The sequence below is a fragment of the Paralichthys olivaceus genome, chromosome 24 (genome assembly GCF_024713975.1).
Source record: "Paralichthys olivaceus isolate ysfri-2021 chromosome 24, ASM2471397v2, whole genome shotgun sequence".
Taxonomy (NCBI): Eukaryota; Metazoa; Chordata; class Actinopteri; order Pleuronectiformes; family Paralichthyidae; genus Paralichthys; species Paralichthys olivaceus.
The window spans coordinates 6,805,209-6,824,690 of NC_091116.1; the positions used below are offsets into that span (position 1 = coordinate 6,805,209).

At 42.2% G+C, this 19,482-nt stretch overlaps 1 long non-coding RNA gene across 1 annotated transcript in view; it reads left to right on the forward strand.

Moving 5' to 3' along the window:
- LOC109639014 (uncharacterized) overlaps positions 1-19,482 on the forward strand; it is a 303,271-nt gene that overhangs the window by 151,184 nt on the left and 132,605 nt on the right. The window contains exon 8 of the long non-coding RNA XR_011240369.1: positions 6,791-6,885. This is a non-coding gene — a long non-coding RNA (uncharacterized lncRNA). The remainder of the gene's footprint in view (positions 1-6,790; positions 6,886-19,482) is intronic.

Consider the following 19,482-nt stretch of genomic DNA (forward strand, 5'->3'; position numbering starts at 1 on the left):
TGAAGTGACAGGACAATTTGCATTATTGCCCTTGACTTGCGCCTAGCATTCACACAGACAAACATACATGCACAGACTCACATGACTAGGCCTACATGCGTACACACTCTGCACTCATTCATCATAATGAGCATTAAATCAGCCCTTGGTTTCCTTTTTTCCCTTACATGTGTTCTCTGTCTGACACCGTGAATATGTAGCTGTGGGTTTTTAAGCAAAGCAGTGTTAAGTAAAAAAAAAAAAAAAAAAAAACTGGGGTAAGCATTAGTGTTTATGCCCGTTTGTAGTCATGTGTCACGTTGGGTTTGGATCTCGCTGTAAAGCCTCGGGGTCAGGTGTTAGGTTCAACACTTGTGCAGAAATCAGGATGACCTGTACCGCCTCAGGGCTGCAACACCAAACACAACAAACTGACATAGGCAGGGCGCTAACACTGCCAGCGTGGAATCATGGGTAGATCAAGGCGTTAATAGTGTCTGGGAGAGGTATTTTCTTCCACAGGTTGAGCGTTCAATTCCTCAATATACTTAATGTCTCTCCACTGAAAATGTATTATTGTTACTCCTTTTGCAAAAGTGTTAATTTCGTAGTCTGCAAACAACACTTTGAGCCGAATAGTTTTCATGTGTCGTGGCCTTTTTAAGCACTTGCTGCAGCTCTACAGATTTCTACAGTAAATTACCAACAATCCAAAATATTTAGATTTAAATTTCAAATTACAAAAACACCAAATCCATTGAAAGAGCGGGCAAAAGATTATAATTGTGTTTATAATCAGTAAACAGAACCACTTCATTTTGTGAATGTTAAGATTACGTCAAAGATTGACCTGGGAGTCTTAGACTGTGTTGTAATTCAGTTTTAAACAACCAAATACCAAACATTTTATCCATGACACAGAGATAAATTTGTGTCCTCTGAGCTTAAGGCATTTATTTATTTTCTGTTCCTCACTACAAATGACACAAGCTTCCTGGATGTTGCAGTGAATGCATCCTTCTGTTTACGCTGTTGTGTTGGAAGAAGCTGTCCTGGTGCACAGTGACACGTGACTGTGAAAACACTTTAAAATGTAGGAATTTAAAAAAAAAAAAAATATTACCAACAGTCTTATGGAAAGTTTGACTAAAATCATTTGTTTATGTAAAATTGACAATCAAAATAATTGAAGTGAGACATCACATCACGTCCAGAACAGCTGAAAACACAGTTAATTCACACAGCGTGAGTGTGTCAGGATCTCTAAAGTAGTGACAGAGAGCTGTGGTCGAATGACGAGGCCGGTGGAAATAAAGAAACTGCCAGAAAAGAATGGTGCCAGCGCTTCCATGGCCGTCCACCCGTGGCAGATCAATAGACTCGCCAAGCGTCCGACACGCTGCCTCTCTGACGGCGGCACGCTGGAGCACAGGGCCGAGAATAAGACGAGGGGGTTCAGGGCACGCCGGTCCATCATGGTGTGTCACGGTGATGAAATGAGTTGTCTCCAGCCTCCAGATCGATGGCTGACATAAGAGCGTCGAGCCGCTGAGAAGTATGGAGGGAAGGGGGGAAGGAGGAAGACGGAGGAAAAGAAGGGGAGCGGGCTTCCTAAAGTTATTACCTCCACCTCGCTGTCAGAAATCACAACGTGATGCATTACATGTGTTCCCTGTTGTGTAGTGTGTGTAAGGGGAGCACAAACAGAGGGGAACGGGATGAAAAATGTAGTTTCCGCTCCATTCGTCTCCCATATACCAGTGACTTCACACGGACAGACGGGCGTATCCCAGCGCACTTTTGTTTGTAAATAGGCATCGCTCACAGTGGCGTCTCTTTCTGCACAGCAGCCAAACTGAGAGATTTTAGAAGCCACTTTTCAGATAAAGAATGATAAAGCTACTGAAAGAAAACGTAAAATCAATATCATTAAGCATAAACTTTGGTCTTTTCCGGGTTTATGAATTTTATCAACAAAAGCAGGAGCTACAAACCCCACATTCTTATATAAACGCACCAAGTCCCTCAGACACTAGCATGCACAACAAAGCGAGGGTGTGATAACTCTTTCATACTTAAGACGTCTGAATAACAATCCACTAGTTTACCCTCTGTGCATGTGATGATGAATACCATTTAAATAAGGGCAGGCCACGCCCCTGAATCATTTGATGACGATTGATCGTGACACGCTAATTTTTCAAGGGTAATTTCCAAAATGCGCCTCACACATAACGTCTGGACTTATTAATACAAACGACGGGGGCCTCGTCTCTGCGCTCCCGCTCCTCCTCCTCCTCCACCCCACGCACCCCCACCCCCCCTTTGGCATGCGACATTGTTCGTCTGCTCCTGGCAATAATAAATCACGTTGTGACAAGTGCCGCACTCTTAACCTTGATGGACTGAGAATCAACGACCCCCTTCAAATAAAGCCTGATTACGGGATTGGCATCGATCATTGCTCTTGTCTTCTTCAATAAGGAGGTGCTTGTTCCGCCGCTGTGACCCTCATGTCCGAACCAAAAATAAATAAATAAGAGTAATGGGCAGGACCTCGGTTTAAAGAACTTCTAATTCCTTTAATGGTGGCATGCTGAAGAGCAAGAAATAAGTCTTCACCCTTCACAAATCCCTCCATTGTGTGTGGAGTTATTTTTATACTATGTTTTTAAATCTTATTTGCCTCAGGATGAGATTGATGTTCATCATGAAGTTTTTTTTTAACAGAGGTGGTTCAGTTCAGTTTAATAAAATGCAATTCAGTGAACTTTAGCTCCATGTTGGCTGAACAGCAGCTTCTCTGACTCACATGAAGGAACCTGCTGAGTGAAGGCATTCCACTCAGACACTTTAAGCTCGCCTGATTGGAGGAATATTAAACAGTGGTCAGTGAGGATGTAATGAATTGAGTTCAGCTGGGATGCCCATCGAGGGAATTCATTGTAACTTTATTTAATAGTTACCTATAAATATAATAATAATAATATAGTATAATATACGTTTTTGATGTGGTAATATAATTTCCATTATTTGTAGGTTTACTAACAAGTCTAATAATTATTTATACTAATTGACTGAGATAAATATTTATGACTGATGACACTGAACATCAGTAGAGACACAGCGTCCATTTTATTTTTACTCTCACTTCACATCCGCCCACCCACCCACCCAGGAAGGGCCAGGGGACCCACGGGTGCTACCTCAGGTCCGACGCACCGACCTGTCTGTCAGTGTTACTCACAGGGGTTTTGAATGCGCCCTGACAGGTGCCAATCTGTGGCGCCCGGCGATAACGGTGTCACTCGGGCTTGCGCTCGGAGGCGACCTCGGCTGCCGCCTGTACAGACGCCAAACATTTGAAGTAGTCGGGTAGTTCAGGAATAACAATGGTTTTGTTGAATATGTGTGAATCCTGAAATGTGTCTCTTACATTCTTTGTGGTTGATTTATGGTTTCTGAGATGGAGTGATAACCTGTTTAATGCTTGGGTGGATTTTCTTGTGTTTGGGTGACATTTACCTTTGCTGTCACATGGTTTATGCATGAAGCTTTTGATGCTTCTGGATACAGAAGTCCCCACTCCTGCCTCCTGCCTCCACCAATCTTCTTTTTAACCAGTGAAGTAGATAACAAGGTTTGTGTAGTCCACTGTAAATAAGCCTTTATTTATTTGTGAATGTAAATAAACACTTATGAGGCAGTGCTGATGCATTCAGTTTACTGTACAGCAGGGGACCAGATACAGAAACTGTAAATGTCTCCCCTGGGAGACAGTTGGCATTTCTGCTCCTTCCTGTTTACATGGGTGAGTGTGTGAATGTTTTTTTTGGTTGGTTTTCAGGTGGGGGGGTATTGACACACACATATACTCACATGCTTGTGGTATATTTACTTTTCTACACATAGAGAAAACGTGACGTTCGGGGCAAACAGATGCAGATACTTTAGGTGTAGACAATGAAAATTAGATCAACGCTAATTCAAACAACGTTTTTAAGAAGTTATGTCTACTGTCTGACAATCCTTCACTTTCTTTATAGTTATTTTCACCCTAATTTTTTTAAGTTTGTATTGCCACAGTATATCAGTATTCATCGCATCCATGAAATATATCAAGTACTGTACCAACCAACAGCTTAACGGAAGGTTGCTTAGTTCTTAGCTTGGGTTTAAAACAAATGTAGTGATTGAGTGAATTGAGTCTATAACCTGAGTTATGAAACCAGTGTTATCATGGCTTCTGCTCTGTTAATACAAAGTTAGAGCTGAAAACTTCAATTCAAAAACTTGGGATGTTGGTAAAGTGCAATGGAAGGTTGAGGTGCTTTACAGGATACAAGTCCTGTGTTCTGGGGTTTTTGCAAAATGTCACAACCTCTGCAAGTTTTTACTGCCAATTCTTACGTGCATATTCAGTACACAACTACTTCCCCTTTAACTCACCAAACACACAACAAAACAACCTGAATGAATATGATGCCAAGACAGTTGCTCATTACTCATCAGCCTCCAGAAACAGCAAAGACCAGAGTTGTTTGTTAAAAAGTGCATCTGCATTTCTTCTCCACTCCAGAGTCTGACTAACACAAGACTGCTCTTGTAGTTCCAGACGGTTGCAGTGCAGAATAGGTGAGGGCATGAGGTTTTGCCTGTTCCGTGGCTTACACACACACACACACACACACACACACACACACACACACACACACACACACAGATAAAACCTAAAGTCCAGCCGTCTCCTCTTTTCGTTTCCCTGCCCTCCCTCTCAGCAGATTTCCCTTCTGAAGCCTCTCTGCTCCTCCCACACACTGGAGATCAATTTGTCTTGCCGACAGGAATCCATATTTTTCTCATCGCAGGTACTGCTTCTTCAGTACCCCCCCCCTCCCCTCCTCGCATTCCGCCCCCGGTACACCCCGCCATCACCTCTCTGCAGTCGTCCATCCACCTCCCCACCCTCTGACCCCCCACCCAAGTGCAGCTGAATCAGCTCTCGGGCCCATGCTGCACAGACAACAGACTTACAAACACTTAACACACAGCCAAACACTTCACTACTCAACACTAACATAAATGCATGTCAAAACCTCTCATCAAAAACACACATGCTTGCCCACACATACCCTTGCATACACAAACTGTCCTTTTGTTCCTTATCAATTCGCATTGGCGGCACGGTGAACGCTGATGGTCCCCGCGGCTGTTTTCCGAAGGTTCCATCACTGTACAGCAAAACCTGAGGGGGCAAAGTGGATGCACACAAAGTGGGTAGTAGTTGAAGGAAAAGAAAGCAGCAGCTTGATATCAACAGGGGAGTGGATGAGGAAGGAAGGCATTTTACAAGACGTTTTTCTCTCACCGTTGTCTACCTTGGTCTGAAGAAAGACCAGCGGGCTCCCTCGTGGCTGCTGCTGCGATCAATACTACACAAGAGTTGAATTAGACCTCAAGTGGAGCGCACATCTACCTTGGCAGAGGCAGGGGCCGACCTGAAATCCCTTGAACATTTACTTTCTTTCCACCGAGTTAACCAATAACTGGATGAAATGAGAGGGAAAAGAGCAGCTGTCTTTCCTGTTTCTTATCTCTGCTCCTTTTTTTTTCATTCTCTCATCCACTCCCTCTCTGTCTCTTTTCCTCGTCCTCGCCTCTCGCCGTCGCTCTCGGCACTCAAACTCTCAGTATCTGTTTTGCTTTAAAAGAGTCACTTGAGCAGAAATGAAATGCACAATTAGCAGATATCCAGAAGAAATGGGACACACACACACGCACACACACATAAGGAAGGCATGCATGTGTAAGCATTGTAACCACACACACACACACACACACACACACACACACTTTTCACATATATCCTTAATTAAATCATGTTCTCTCATTGACATTGACTCATGCTTCAGCAGCTCCCAGGGACAAATGTTTTGCAAAGCAATAACATGTGAGATATCATTACTCGAATTAAATCTTTAAGATCTGTCCTCTCGTGTCCATTTTTGATGTTAGTGCACTTGTCACCTTTCCTTCATTGTGCTGTGACTCCTCATCCCTGAGGTTTTTTCCCCTCAATCTTGGTTTTTGATTTGTCATCAAGATTCATGAATTATTCTCTGAAAATTCAATGAAAATGTTGAATAACATTTTATCTTGCAATGAAAAACAGAGAGTGAAAAAAAATAAATCCTGGATCTGCACAAATATTCTGCATCCTTCTCTGAAATTTCATGGTAGTAGGTTCTGTAGGTTTCGTGTAACCCTGCTAACTAACAGAATAAACTGCAGATGAAAGTCCAAAAGTTTAAAGCTGTCTCAGTCTTTTGGACATTGGCAATTTCTGAGATATGGTTTGGAGATTTGTGTTGTTATAAATGTGAAATACACAAGAATACACTTGAACAAAAAGACAATATTCATAGCACTTCTTCAGTGAATGAATACACCTATTGTGTTGTATGCTAACCGTGACCTATGTGTGTTATCATGCATCTCTTAAAAGACAGTTTATAACCTCCTTCCTCCTCCTCCTCGCTGCCTCAGTGCATTTATCCCTGTTACCATCTCACCGCAGCCACTGAAGAGATTTAATTGGACGATTAAGGTGTCTTAGGCAACGATTTCATTCTTTTTCCTTGCCTGAGCACAGAGGAAGTCTTCTACCACTCGAGGCACTGTCCTGTCTGATATCATGAAGTGAAGCTTTGCTGGGATTAACTTTTGAATTGTGCTTTTAAATTTAGTTGCATTGTGTTATAAGTCATCCGTTGGGTGCAACACTGACTGTTTACTTATCTTTACCCCATAGGCAGGAAGTGACCCATCCGCTGTGCATCGTCATCGTCATCGTCAGTCTTCCATCTCCTCGGAGCGCAACTGTCCCCGCCTCTCCTGGTAAATCAGGTAGGCGCTTCACCCTGACAGACGCCTCCTGCCAAATTTGGGTCAGGAGCTCATACAAACACATCACACAATAACACACACCAACACGCACCCAGTTCATCTCCTAGATCAATAGAAGGCACTCAGTGTAGCTGTTGGCCTCTCACACCTGATACTTTGCCCAAACACCCTACAACCCCCCCACACACACGCACAACACACACACACTCCAACCTGGCGAGGGACCAATTACACCAACCAAAGGGAATTACCCAGAGTCCCCCCACTTGTCTGGAGTGATATCTCCAAGGATTACAGGTACTTAGCTCCCATTATGTCTGCTCTATTACCTGCCTACTGCCTCTTAACACACACCGACCTCCTCTGTGTTCGCCTGTTTGCACAACAATCCCTCCTATCAGCTTTCTACCTTTTCACTTCTCAATGGATGCTTTGTAGTGTGGAGAAAGGTGTGTGTGTGTGTGTGTGTGTGTGTGTGTGTGTGTGTGTGTGTGTGTGTGTGTGTGTGGAGGGCACACACTTTTTTTTCAACTCCTACTCAGTTCTCTTTCTGCAGGTACATGCTGTCTCACTTCACACTTAGTTTGTATACACACTTAAATGTTCTTTGTTCGTCTCACACACTTTTTTTCATCTCTCTACACACACAAACACTTTTCAATTAAGATGCGCTTGTTGTAGTGCACATACTTATACACACACTTGCACACGCAGACATGCAAACTGCTTTTTTGCACGTGCACGTGTTCACTTCAAAGCGATTATCTCCTTGTTGCCAAACGCACACGTTCATTTTACCTCTGTCAGACACACACTCTCAATCATTCAGTCAGCGCACACACATATACACACACTCCCAGACAAGAGGTAAACTGATCTCTCTGACTGACAGACAACTGGCAGCTCGGAGAGCCGAGGGCGCTGAGAAGGTAATTACCCGTGACAGACGTACCTGTGTAGGTTTCACCTCCTCGTTCCTCCCTCCTCCTCCTCTTTCTCCCTGCCTCACTCCAACCTGCACTTATCACTGTTACTGTCTCACCGCAGCCACTGAAGATATCTAATTGGAAGATTAAAGTGTTTTTGGTATCGATTTCATGTCGACTGTTTATTTTGTTCTTCCGCTGTGTGCATAGGCAGTTTTCTACCAGTGGGAGTGCTGTGCTTTGTGTGAAGTAATGCTATGCTAGGAGGCTACTCTTCAGACTGAATATTTTCTTGGAATCTTAATTGTTTTGGCACTTTTGTACTTTGCATATGAAGTTTTCATGGTTTAATTTTCAAGGAGCGTCTCTTATGGAAATTAGAAAAACCTGTTGAATGGAGGTTGTCTCATTCAGTCGCTGTTGCCTCATTGTTGGGACCTGGTTGATTTTAGTAATTCTTTGGTTTACGAACCAGTCAGGAACTTAAGTGTAGTTATTACAAAAGGGCAATGCACATTAATCAACATGCATACTTAATTCCAAACCAGTGTTGTATTCGATTTAAAAGAAAATGCCTTCATCTCCTTGAAGATGATTCAGACCCTAACGTACCTTTTGTGCAGGAATCGCTTCATTGATAATGTCAGTTCAGCACTGAATAAGAAACCGGTTTCAGTTTAACACACAAGTAAACACTAAGAGTCGACTTTCCTGGAAGTCACACCATGCACCAAACTGATATTTGCATGTTGTAACTGTGTGTGAAAACCATGAAAACATACACCTACTGTTCCTACACACATTTACATACTGTTAATAATTTCACGTCTTTATTAGCCAGGTGTTAAGGGGTCCCAGAGGTTGCATTTCATCAGTAATCAACAACCTGTTACAAACACCGACTACCTTCCCTTTCTTCCCCCCCATCACCCACAACCATCTGGCACTAGGCCACAAAAATAGACTCAAAAGCATAAGTAACAATTATTAGTCACTGTAGTCAGGGACCACACAACAACCCACCTGATTTTCCTACCCTGCGATTCGTTGCCTTCCTCCCCCACCCTCATCAGGACGCTATCAATAGCCAGACACCTGTTTCCTGCCAACGCTTGCCAGGCTGCACCTGTATGTGCTTACACAAGAGCCTCGAGAGGAGTATTTATGTGGATGGGACTGCAGGGCTGATATCAGGCTCTGCTAATGCAATCACAGGAAGGACAGGGAACACTTGACGAGCGCGAGGCGAGCCAGTGGTGGGGTGAATTCACTCGAATCAAGATAGGATGTGGAATTTCAAAAGAAGCTCCAACGGGAAATGATTTGACCCTAAAATGACTATTCAGATGATTAAATTGATTGGTGTGCATGCAGAGGCAAAGTAGTTGAACAATGAACACATATTTGTCCACCGACACTTATTTGTTTGATATTCCTGAATTAACAGGAACTGTATCCTGGTTCGCAGACGTACGTAAATCACCTAAAGGGATTTTCTGCAGCTGCACAATCTCTAAAGAAGTTTAAATGGCAAAGTTGAGTTTGCATACCAAAAAAAGGAAATGTGTCTCTGTGATACTCCGTACTTCATTCATTTAGTTGGATCAGTCTTTGTAGCTCCTCATACATTTGTGGTCGGCCCGGTTTTCTGAAAAACATTGTGATTTTATCCCAGCATCGCATCACTAACTGTCTGTTTCTGCAGGCGAGTACTACCTCATTATATGTTGTTGATCTGAGTTGATCTCTTGGCAACAGGTCAACCATTTTGTATAAGAAACTGGTGCGAGTCTTTCATTGTGGGAAAAAAGTAGCATGGCTAGACATCGACCGATCGTCAAGTCATCTTAACAGTATCCATTATCTGAGGACTTGTCTTTAGTCTCTGTTCAATAAAGGTGTGGACTTCAGTGGTGATCTGATATATTATAAATTTGTCTTTCATACAGGAGACATAAGTTAAAGTTCTTGCACAGACCATGATATTTTTTTTTTACAGTAACCAAATATATTAGTCCAACTTTGACCATACTGTATCATGCCATAGTTTATTTACTGTGACCATTGTCTGCCAGTAACCTTACATTATATACAATGTTTGCTCTGTGTTCAAACGTTGTTATTCCAGGAAAAAGTTGACGAATTTGGACATTTTGGTTTGCGTACTGCAACTTTTGGGCCTTAGCGGAATTATGTGCTGAGTCTTTCTGTCCCGTCTCTTCTCCTGAAGTTTCTACTATATTTTTACCTTGATCGAACAATTGTGACAGTGGGTATGATATGTTTTAATATATAACATTTTAGCTTTAAACAAAAGTGAGAGCAGCTCATGAAGATACAAACTCCACAATGTCACCAGCAAGTGATGACTGTCTCTCTCAGCAAGAAATGGTGCCATGTATTCAGTAGGGAACCCAGTCAGTTCCTTTGCAGAGCCAGCCATCCAGTACTTCTAAACCAAACAGAGATCCAGACATTGAGGAACAAACTGCAGAGTCAAGCATGGAAGAGCAGGTGATTAATGCCAACACAGTGTTTCCCTGTTCGTGGCCAAAGTGTTATTGATTTGATTGTAGAGGGGTGAGAAAAGGTTACCGTTTGCATGCCATGATTTGAGGTCGTCTGTGTGTGATGGGAGGTGTAATGACCCCCCCCACTCCTCGGAAGGAGCTAGCGAAGCGGTCAACCAGGAAATGGAGACAATCCCCAGCCAGGCGCAAGCGACGTTCTGTCTTTTACACCGCCGATATGTGTGAAGTGGACATTTACCGGCTATCGAGTGGCACGTACTGCTACACCTAAGAGCCATTATAAGTTTTAAATGGCTAAAATAACAGGGGTGTACAGTGTGAGGTGGAGGATACAGGCTAAAAGAGCTGTGTGCAGTCATGACCTAATTTCAACTGAGTATCTGCTTCAATATGTTTCTATAAACCAGAACAGGAGCTGGATTCTCATGCGAAACCAAAAGGAGGTGCTAATGGATGAAATCACTTGACAGTTGGTGCAGTGGCACAATAGGTCAGATATAACTAGTAACAGCAAGCTGCAGCAATACATTAATATCAGTCCAATATTATGAGCCTTTTGAGAGCCTGTCAAAAGAGCAGTGCTCAGCGTGACAAGTTGTAATGTTCCGTGGAAGTTTGAAGCATCGTCTTGCTTCTGCCTTTAGTTTATTTGACGATTCAGCATCATACAAAGTATTCATGGCATAGTCTCCATGTTAGAATAAGACTCCAACAAAACAATCACGTGACTGGTTTGTCTTGAGACATGTTTTTAAGTCTTATTTAAAAATACTAAAGCTTGTGCATATGTTATCTGTGTGAACCCTGACTTTCTAAAACCAGAATTATTTCTTTAGTCGTACCTTATGTGAATAACAACTTGGAGCCTACAAGTCTGTTATTCCATGCTCTTAATTGAATAATCAAAGAACCTGTCTATTTGCTTGTGATGGCAATCCAAGTACTTTCATGAGTCTGGTTTTTACACCCACCAAGGAGGTTATGTGGTCATGTTATTTTGTTTTTCAAAAAACATGAACATGTTTGTGTGGTTTTGTGTTTGTTTGTTGGTTAGCAGCTGATTTCCATGAAGTTCTGTGGATTTCATCATAACAGACCACGTGTGATGTATACTTAGATTATATGTTACTGCTATTAAAGCCTAAAATATACCTCATATCATAGGTTTGCTTTTTGTATCCATGAAGCAACAAGGTCGGCTTGGGTACAAGTACTTTTCAAGCATCATCGTTTTGCTTCGGTCTCTTGTGTCTGAAGGTGATGAGTTCGCTATGCAGGAACCACTGAAATTAAATAGCTGCAAAGCACTAAACAACGTAAATAAATGAGATTCATCCAAAGCAGGGTTAGACATGTTCCTTTGTACATCAGCCACATGACAAGATCACACTCCCAGAGTCAAGTTAATTTTCGTACCCCCACCCATCCTTGCCCTCCCTCCATTCTCTGTCATTTTCAGGGGGAAAGGTGTCGTAGCCATATGACAGTAATTAACAACTGACAAAAATATCCCCTCCCTTAACATGAGGTGGTAAATCACAAAAGTAATTTTCTCATTAATTTACCATCCCTGCTCTCTTCTACGCTCCGACATGGCAACGCAAGACCTGAGGTACGAGCTTAATAAGGCTCCGTACTGTTTGTGAAAGTGGGAGTTTGGGAGGGAGAAGCATTTCTGTTGATGAACAGTTTGATTCTTCATGTTCATTCAACTGCAGATCAGGATTTAGCCTTTTAACCATTAATAGCCGAACATATGCATATTCCTCTCTGATGACTGGTACATTTCAATTTCATTTTATGCAGTTTTTTAACTTCAATATCTATCGTTAGTGGTGGTGCTAAAAAGTTTTTCAAGGATTGTACAAGTGCAAATTTTTGATTTTTTTTAATTACCTCCATCAAAGAGGTCTGGGTTTACCCCTCTGTCAATTTGTTGGCTATGCTTGTTTGTTTACGCAAAAACTGTTGAGCAGATTTCCACAACTTGGTGTAAAGATGAAAGATGAGCCAAAAAAGAACCATTAAATCTGTTACTTTTTTTTTTTAACTCTTTCAAGCAGAGGGTTTTTTTGGACATGGTCGATGAAACCAAGTTTTCCAGGTTGCTGCTACATGGTCAACATCTGTTTGTTTCACCACATTTCTTCAAAAAGAGCCAGATCTTGCCTGTGTGGTTGGTAATTTGTGGACTGTGCTGCTTTACCAAAGACAGACAGATGGGTTGATATTCACAGAGCCGACTTTCCTCTTCCACCCTCCCTCTGTCTATTTGGCTACCTCCACTCCCCTTAACTTTGCTTGTTTCTCAATCAATAATAGGATTTGACTGATATAGATTTTTGAAGTCCACTTCTTTCAGATTGAAGTTGGCACCACCCCCTTTAGTACCCTAAAGCAGTATCTGGCACATGCGTTTGCAGGTTGGCACCTCTGATAGAATATCAGATAACTCAGTCATACGAACAGACAACTCTAATGACTGCTACCTGATTTTTATTAAAGGGCCAACATCAACCTGATAATATCAGTCCCAAGCGCAGATCTAGAGTCTCCCCTCATACTGTAGCTCTCTGTGTTTCTGCTTTGCTGGCTGTGTGTGTCACTGCCAGAACGAGAGACAAAGCCTCATCACAGCCATAACTGCACAAAGAGACAGAAACACACCTCCTGGACGCCTTCGGGGAAGCCAGAGTTTGTCATGTATGTGTTTAACAAGAAGAAAACAGAGGAATAAAAGGATACAAACACCTCAGCAGTATAAGTGAAGCTACAAACCCTGCTGCTCCATCACCCCCCTCTTTGCTTCTATGCCACGTTGCATCAGACCGGGGGGATAGGTGCCATTAGGCCTGCATATTTAAAGCCACCTAAATGTGTGGAGCAGGTGGCGCACAATGCACTCTTGTTGTTATTTGGTTCTTGCAGTCAAGATGGCAGATTTCATAATGCTTTCAAATGGCACATAACAGGGAGAAGCCTCACAGGACTGCCAAGAACAATTTCACCAGGAGCCAAAGAGGAGCAGCAGGCTGCGGCGCGTACCTTTTTCAACAAAGACACAGAGGAAAGAGGATGTCTTGAAATGCGCAGTGTGGGACAGTAAATCACCTTTTAACCATCAAGTTTGTTTGCTGAATTCTAATAAGCCTTTCAGGAACAGAAAAATTGTAAATGAGTCACTCAACTCCCTCTCAGCTGTGCCAAAGAGGAGTGAAACAGTGAAACAATAAGACATTTGAATAAATAAACAAGTCAAAGTCTACATAGAAAATATTAGGCTTTTGTTTGACTAACATAAATTAAATGAAGACTTGAGATTTCAGGTGACTTTCCATTCTAACTCCATTAATAGTGAAAGTCATCACCTTTTCCCCTGAAAATGAATTGTGAAAAAAAACCTTTTACAAATGATCTAAAACCGACAATCTCCTCCTGGTCGGCCTCCTGGCGAAGTCTCGCTGCACTGTGGAGGAGCTCGGCAGGGACTCTTGTCTCATCCGCCCGTTCAAATAAGCCCACAGATGTCGAGAGGACTCCCCCACCAACACCACCGCACACACACACACACACATTCGACCCACCTCCAACACTGTTTGTAATGAAATCTATCACTTGGAAGAGGAGAAGTGGACCGACCACCTGTGCATCCAATTGTTCAGCATTCGCAGACACACAGGAGAGAGAAGAGTGATGAGGGAGAGGGGGAGAATGGGCAGAGGAATCAAAGCTGCAAAAGAAAACACACACACACATGCAAGAGTAAAACTACTAAGATTTTTCAAAGAAAGAGAATGGGTGTGCAGAATGATTTAAAGTTGCAATTTGTGCATATTCACAAACACTGTGATTTGCACAAGAGCAGGACAGCAGGTTCTTAAACACTTTAAACCTCATATGTTGTATAAAAATGGGAAGTGAATCATTTATGTCACACTATAATGTATCTGTTACCACATAGGGACATTCATTATTCATGTAGGTCAATAACACCGCTATAATTCACCTTATTAAGCATCAATAGTCGAGGAGTACTTGATAACACAATATAACGTGACTTGTATTTTTATGAAAGATTCAGGTGTATTTCAACTTGAGTGCAATTCAAATGTTTTGTCTTAAGCAAAAAAATTAGATTTGGGAGCAAAGAAAAGCTTAAAAAGAGTTTAACAACTCCCTTGTTGCCTAATTCATTTGCAAAACATGCACAACAATTTACAGTTGGATGTTCTGGTTGAAATTTTGAAGTTTACATAATCTGGATTAAGTTATTTGCTTGTTTATATCCTGGTGGACTTTTTTGTAGCAGTGTCACCATGTTCCCAGATCTCAGCAATTTACTCAACGCGCACAATGTTATTTGAACTTAAAAGTAAAAATGAACACATGTATGAAAATTAGAATTTAGATTTAAACAAACCCACGTGTCAGTGGGTAGAAATACACTGTAGAAAAAGATGCAATGCTATTTAATGATGCACACACCTTGTGCACACTTGCAGTGAAGAAGGGAACAATGGTGTCTTTGAAACAAAGCTAGAAAGAGAGAGAGCGAATGGGTAGAGAAAGATGCCAGTAAGCACACATGCACATACAAGTGCACAAAACGACACACTTGCAATCACACACCCACTCAAATGCACCTACACATGCTCTCTCCCTGTGTCTCCCCTACACACAAACAAGAAAGGAGCAGCAACTACTTAGAAATGAGCACTGACATTGCTTGTCACAGTCAGAGGCCTTGATCAGGATTTGCTCACAGGACCTCCTACTTCGCACACACACACAAACACACACGAGATCCTGGGAGGGTGGAGAGGGGTGCGGGGGGTGGGGGGGTGTTAAAAAGCTAAGGGCCATGTTGGAGGAAAAGGGGGAGCCCAGCAACATCTGCAGTCTCCGTTGTTGATAGCGTTGCTGCCAGCTTGGAGTCAGATCACAGGGCTGGAGATGCTGCAGTCTGGGCTCTACCTCTTGGCCAACCTCCCCCCTCCTCAGATCCGTACTTCCAAACCTCCTAGCTACCACCTGTTAGTTAATTTGCAGTAACGAAGAGGACACCGTGATACTCTGAAGTCAAACTCCTTCTCTGCACCAACTCTTTGTTCGCCTCTTTCTGTCTCTGTGTAGATCCCTCTCTCGGAGGTTTGGTACACCCACAACAGTTTTCCGGACTTGGAAAGGTTCAGGGCGATGTTTTTTTTTTTTCTTTCTCTTCCCATCTTCCCGCTTAGTTTAAGCTTTGATGTGAAGAAGGCTGGAGTCACAAATCCTTGTCCATTTAGCATCAGAGAGCATCACCTAACTGAGGGGTTGGCACAACCCCACATGGCTAACGATTTGAGATACTTTAATTAGGCCAAAATGCGTCTAAAGATGCAGTTGCGCCCCTAGACCTCAAGTACTTTCCATGCTAAAGAGATAAATAGACTCAATTTCTAAATAGAAATAGATTTTAGAGGAGTATTTAATATCATTTCATGTCTTTCAGCATTTGGTAATTCCCTGCTGCAGGGTCTCGTGTGGGTGCCGCTCCCATATTTGGAGCGATTCTATTGGACGAGATGCATCACAGCGGCTCAGCTGATGATTTGGTGAAAATCTAAAAGCTAAATATGTGCTGTGCTGAATTTTAAGATCTTTATATAATTGCGGATATGCACTTTCCCTCAAACAACACTTAATCACTGCAGTATCTGCTGCAAAGAAGCACCACTGGTTCAGCACCTTTAGTTTATATTTCAATATTGAGGGACATCGTGTTTGTGATTACTTTGAAAGTTTTATTTTTTTGTTGAAAATCATGGAAGGAAGTATTTCCTATTTAGTAGAATTGAATAATAGAAGAAAACTAAATAATTACCATGATTCCTTTAAGTTGCTTAAGGAGTTTTAAATATCAAAAACTTTGTATATTTTAATTCAGTAATCTCAGATCTAACATTACTTATCTGACTAGAACGATACTCAGTAAAGTGTTTACCCACCAGTTTTCTTAATTTCAATCAAGCTACACTTCATGAAATCAGGCCCCTAAATATCCCATTCTTTTTTAAAATTAAGATCCATGAATTATTCTCTCGGAAATCAGTGAAATATCACAAACTGAACCTATTTCGCATTTTTAGAGAAAGTGATAAAAAACTTGTGCTACATTACATTAAAGGAACTGGATTTAGAATCAGGTATCTTACTTTCACACCAAAGTGAAATGAGAGCTGGGCTGGTTCCAGTCGTGGTTCGGAGCTGGTTCAACTTTCGAACATTTTAAGAACCAGTTTGCTTTTCCATTGGCTCCAGCCAAGAGAGAGAGAAGGGAGCGAGCGGAGTCAGGTTGGACTGAATCAATGAAAAACCAAAAAACATCACCTCCTCGGTGGAGATAATCAACTCTTTACACAGGAGTCGTTAAGGATGATTAATTAATTAAAGCTAAAAGTGAAACAGTAGCTCAGTGACCAAACGCAGCAAAACTCAGTCACCAAACCTGCAAAGTTACAACCCGAGGTCCCCGCCTCTTTGCAACAAAGTTGAAGTTCACAAAGTTATTTCTACGCTCTAAGTTACAATCTTACATCCGTGTGGATTTCCAGCAATAGATAGCGCGCCTTTTTGTGTCAACATTGATTTTTCTCTCCCCCTCCACCCCAGTCTCCTTTTAATAGAGGAGTGGATGCATCAAAGCCCCCCGGTTGCCCAAAGCAAGCTTGAAATTCTTGCCTTTCAAAGGGCCATTCCTTCTTTGTAGTTACGATCCCCTGTCTCATCGGGTAAGGGCGAAGGAGAGACGAAAACTTCTGAAGGTACCAAAGGTAGCACATGAAATCCCCCCCATGTAAGTGTGTGAAGTTCTGATAGTTGTGTCCGACATGGAATCAATACGATACCACCCTTAAGCCTGAAAAGTATGTGTTTGTACAGCCAAAGACAAGGTATTTCCAGACTTTAAATCAAAGGCCCTTTCTTCGAGAGATTCTGCGCCAGACAACTTTCTCCAAGCCAGGCCAAACAACCGCACAGCAACTTCTGAAAAGTGTTCACAGAAGTCTTGGGTTGTTGTTACATGCAGTATTCTTGTCTTGTCTAACTGTCTGCACAATTACAAGTTGTTGTTTCTTTCTCTGCGTCTGGCTGTCGCCCTCTCCGTCTATCTCTCAATGTCTCACTCTCCTCTCAGACTACTGTGAGGTGTTAAAAAGGAACCAACGGGGGATCGGCACTCCATTATGCAGGTCTGTTCCTGTGCTGTCTGTTGCCGCCTCTTCGCACCTCATATTGCATTTTTGCCCGTCGAGAGGCGCACACACAAACAAGCACACATACGCACTGGGATTTGAACTTTGGCTACTTCTGTGTATCTTGTGCCAGGTGTAAGGCTAAGAGGTGCCTAACTTCTTTTCCGCCCCCTGAGGCCACACAGGCATATTGGAAAAGAGAAGGGAAGAAAAGAAAAGTGGTTGTGTGATCCAGGCATCCATTACAAGCTGTGTGGGCGATGCTGCTGCTTGTTCATCTCTGGCCCACTTTTGCAGCAACGGATGGAGTCTAACTGCCAGAGTAAAGGTGCTGAATGTAGCCTGACGATCAGTGCATCGTCTGATTAATTGGGATAGCTCGGTGTGATTGCATCACCAGAAAAATACTGCAGAGGTGGATTTGAGCAGCATTTCTGAGAAGTTAGACATTAAACCTTTTACTTTCCATCAACTGTCAACAACTTTACAGAGAGATTTTGCGATGCTTTCTAAAGTTCATGATGCATCGGACTTCATTTTTCCTCCCCCAAGGAGGTCATGTTCTTGTCTGCGCTTGTTTGTTTGCAGGATTATGGAAAACTGCATGACAGATTTCCACGAAAGTCGGTAGAGGGATTTGGTAGTGGTCAGGAAAGAACCCAGTGTGGATACAGACATTTCCTTTATCACTTTTTTTAACAATGCAAGATAAGATGCTTTTCCACATTTTCATTGATTTCTCAGAGAATAATTCATGGAGCTTGATGACTGATATCAGACACATTTAGAGGTGTGTTTATTGACATATGAGTTATTGCAATCTGTGCAGATCCTAATACAATTACCGACTGCTGGACCTTGGCGGATGTATTTGCTCAACTTAGTGCCATTCTAGTTACCATTTAAAATATTGAATATAATACGCTATTAATAATATAGCCTATATGTAGATATAAACCACAATCAATTATGTTTTGTGGTGTATCTTAATAATGACCTCATGAATCTTTCAAAATAGCACATTTTTCCATTTGTTGGCTAATTGATTAATCATTTTAGCACTAAAGGAATGTGTCAAACTTAGTATCTGTTACAGGAAAACATGTACAGAACTAAAACTCATGTGCAGTACCTTGTGTACCAGTGTTTTGCAAATGTTTCTTAATATCAAGGTTGAAAAACACCTGAACTCTGTCGGCCCAAAATCTATATTGTGATTGATTGATTGAATAACTGATTGAATCTGGCGTCTATAACATTAAATATTCGACAGTGTCAGGAGCGCAACTTGACAGTAAAAAGGAACTCTCTCTCTCTCTCTCTCTCTCTCTCTCTATATATATATATATATATATATATATATATATTTATTTATTTATATTGAGTGTATTTATTTTTTATATTTGCATCACTTTCTATGACTTGAATATCCAAGCTCACTGGAGGATTCTCTGTAAGATGCACTTGCAGTTTTCAAACTCACACAGCGAGCGCTCTTGAAGTACGGTATCTCTTAGTTTTCCCAAGCCGCACTGGCGGGAAATGAAAGTCGACATTGACCACCCTGCCCACATCCAAACCTACTTTTACAGCTCAACAGGAGCCGCTGTACTTCCCTGACCCCTCCCCACCCCCTGTATGAATAATACATGGAGCCCCCACTACCTGTTTCTGTGTGTACATGTGGGGTTGTGAAGGCTGGGCTCTCACACACACACACACACACACACACACACAGCTGACGAAGGAAAGCAGCCAGCGAGCCTGGCCTCTGAGGCCTGACCCTGCACACGTTTGGCACAGACACACACATGAACATACTTACACAAGCAGTATCTACTCTACACGCATGGACATACTGTACATGCAAACACAGTTAGATGCGCCTACCTACGTTCTAAC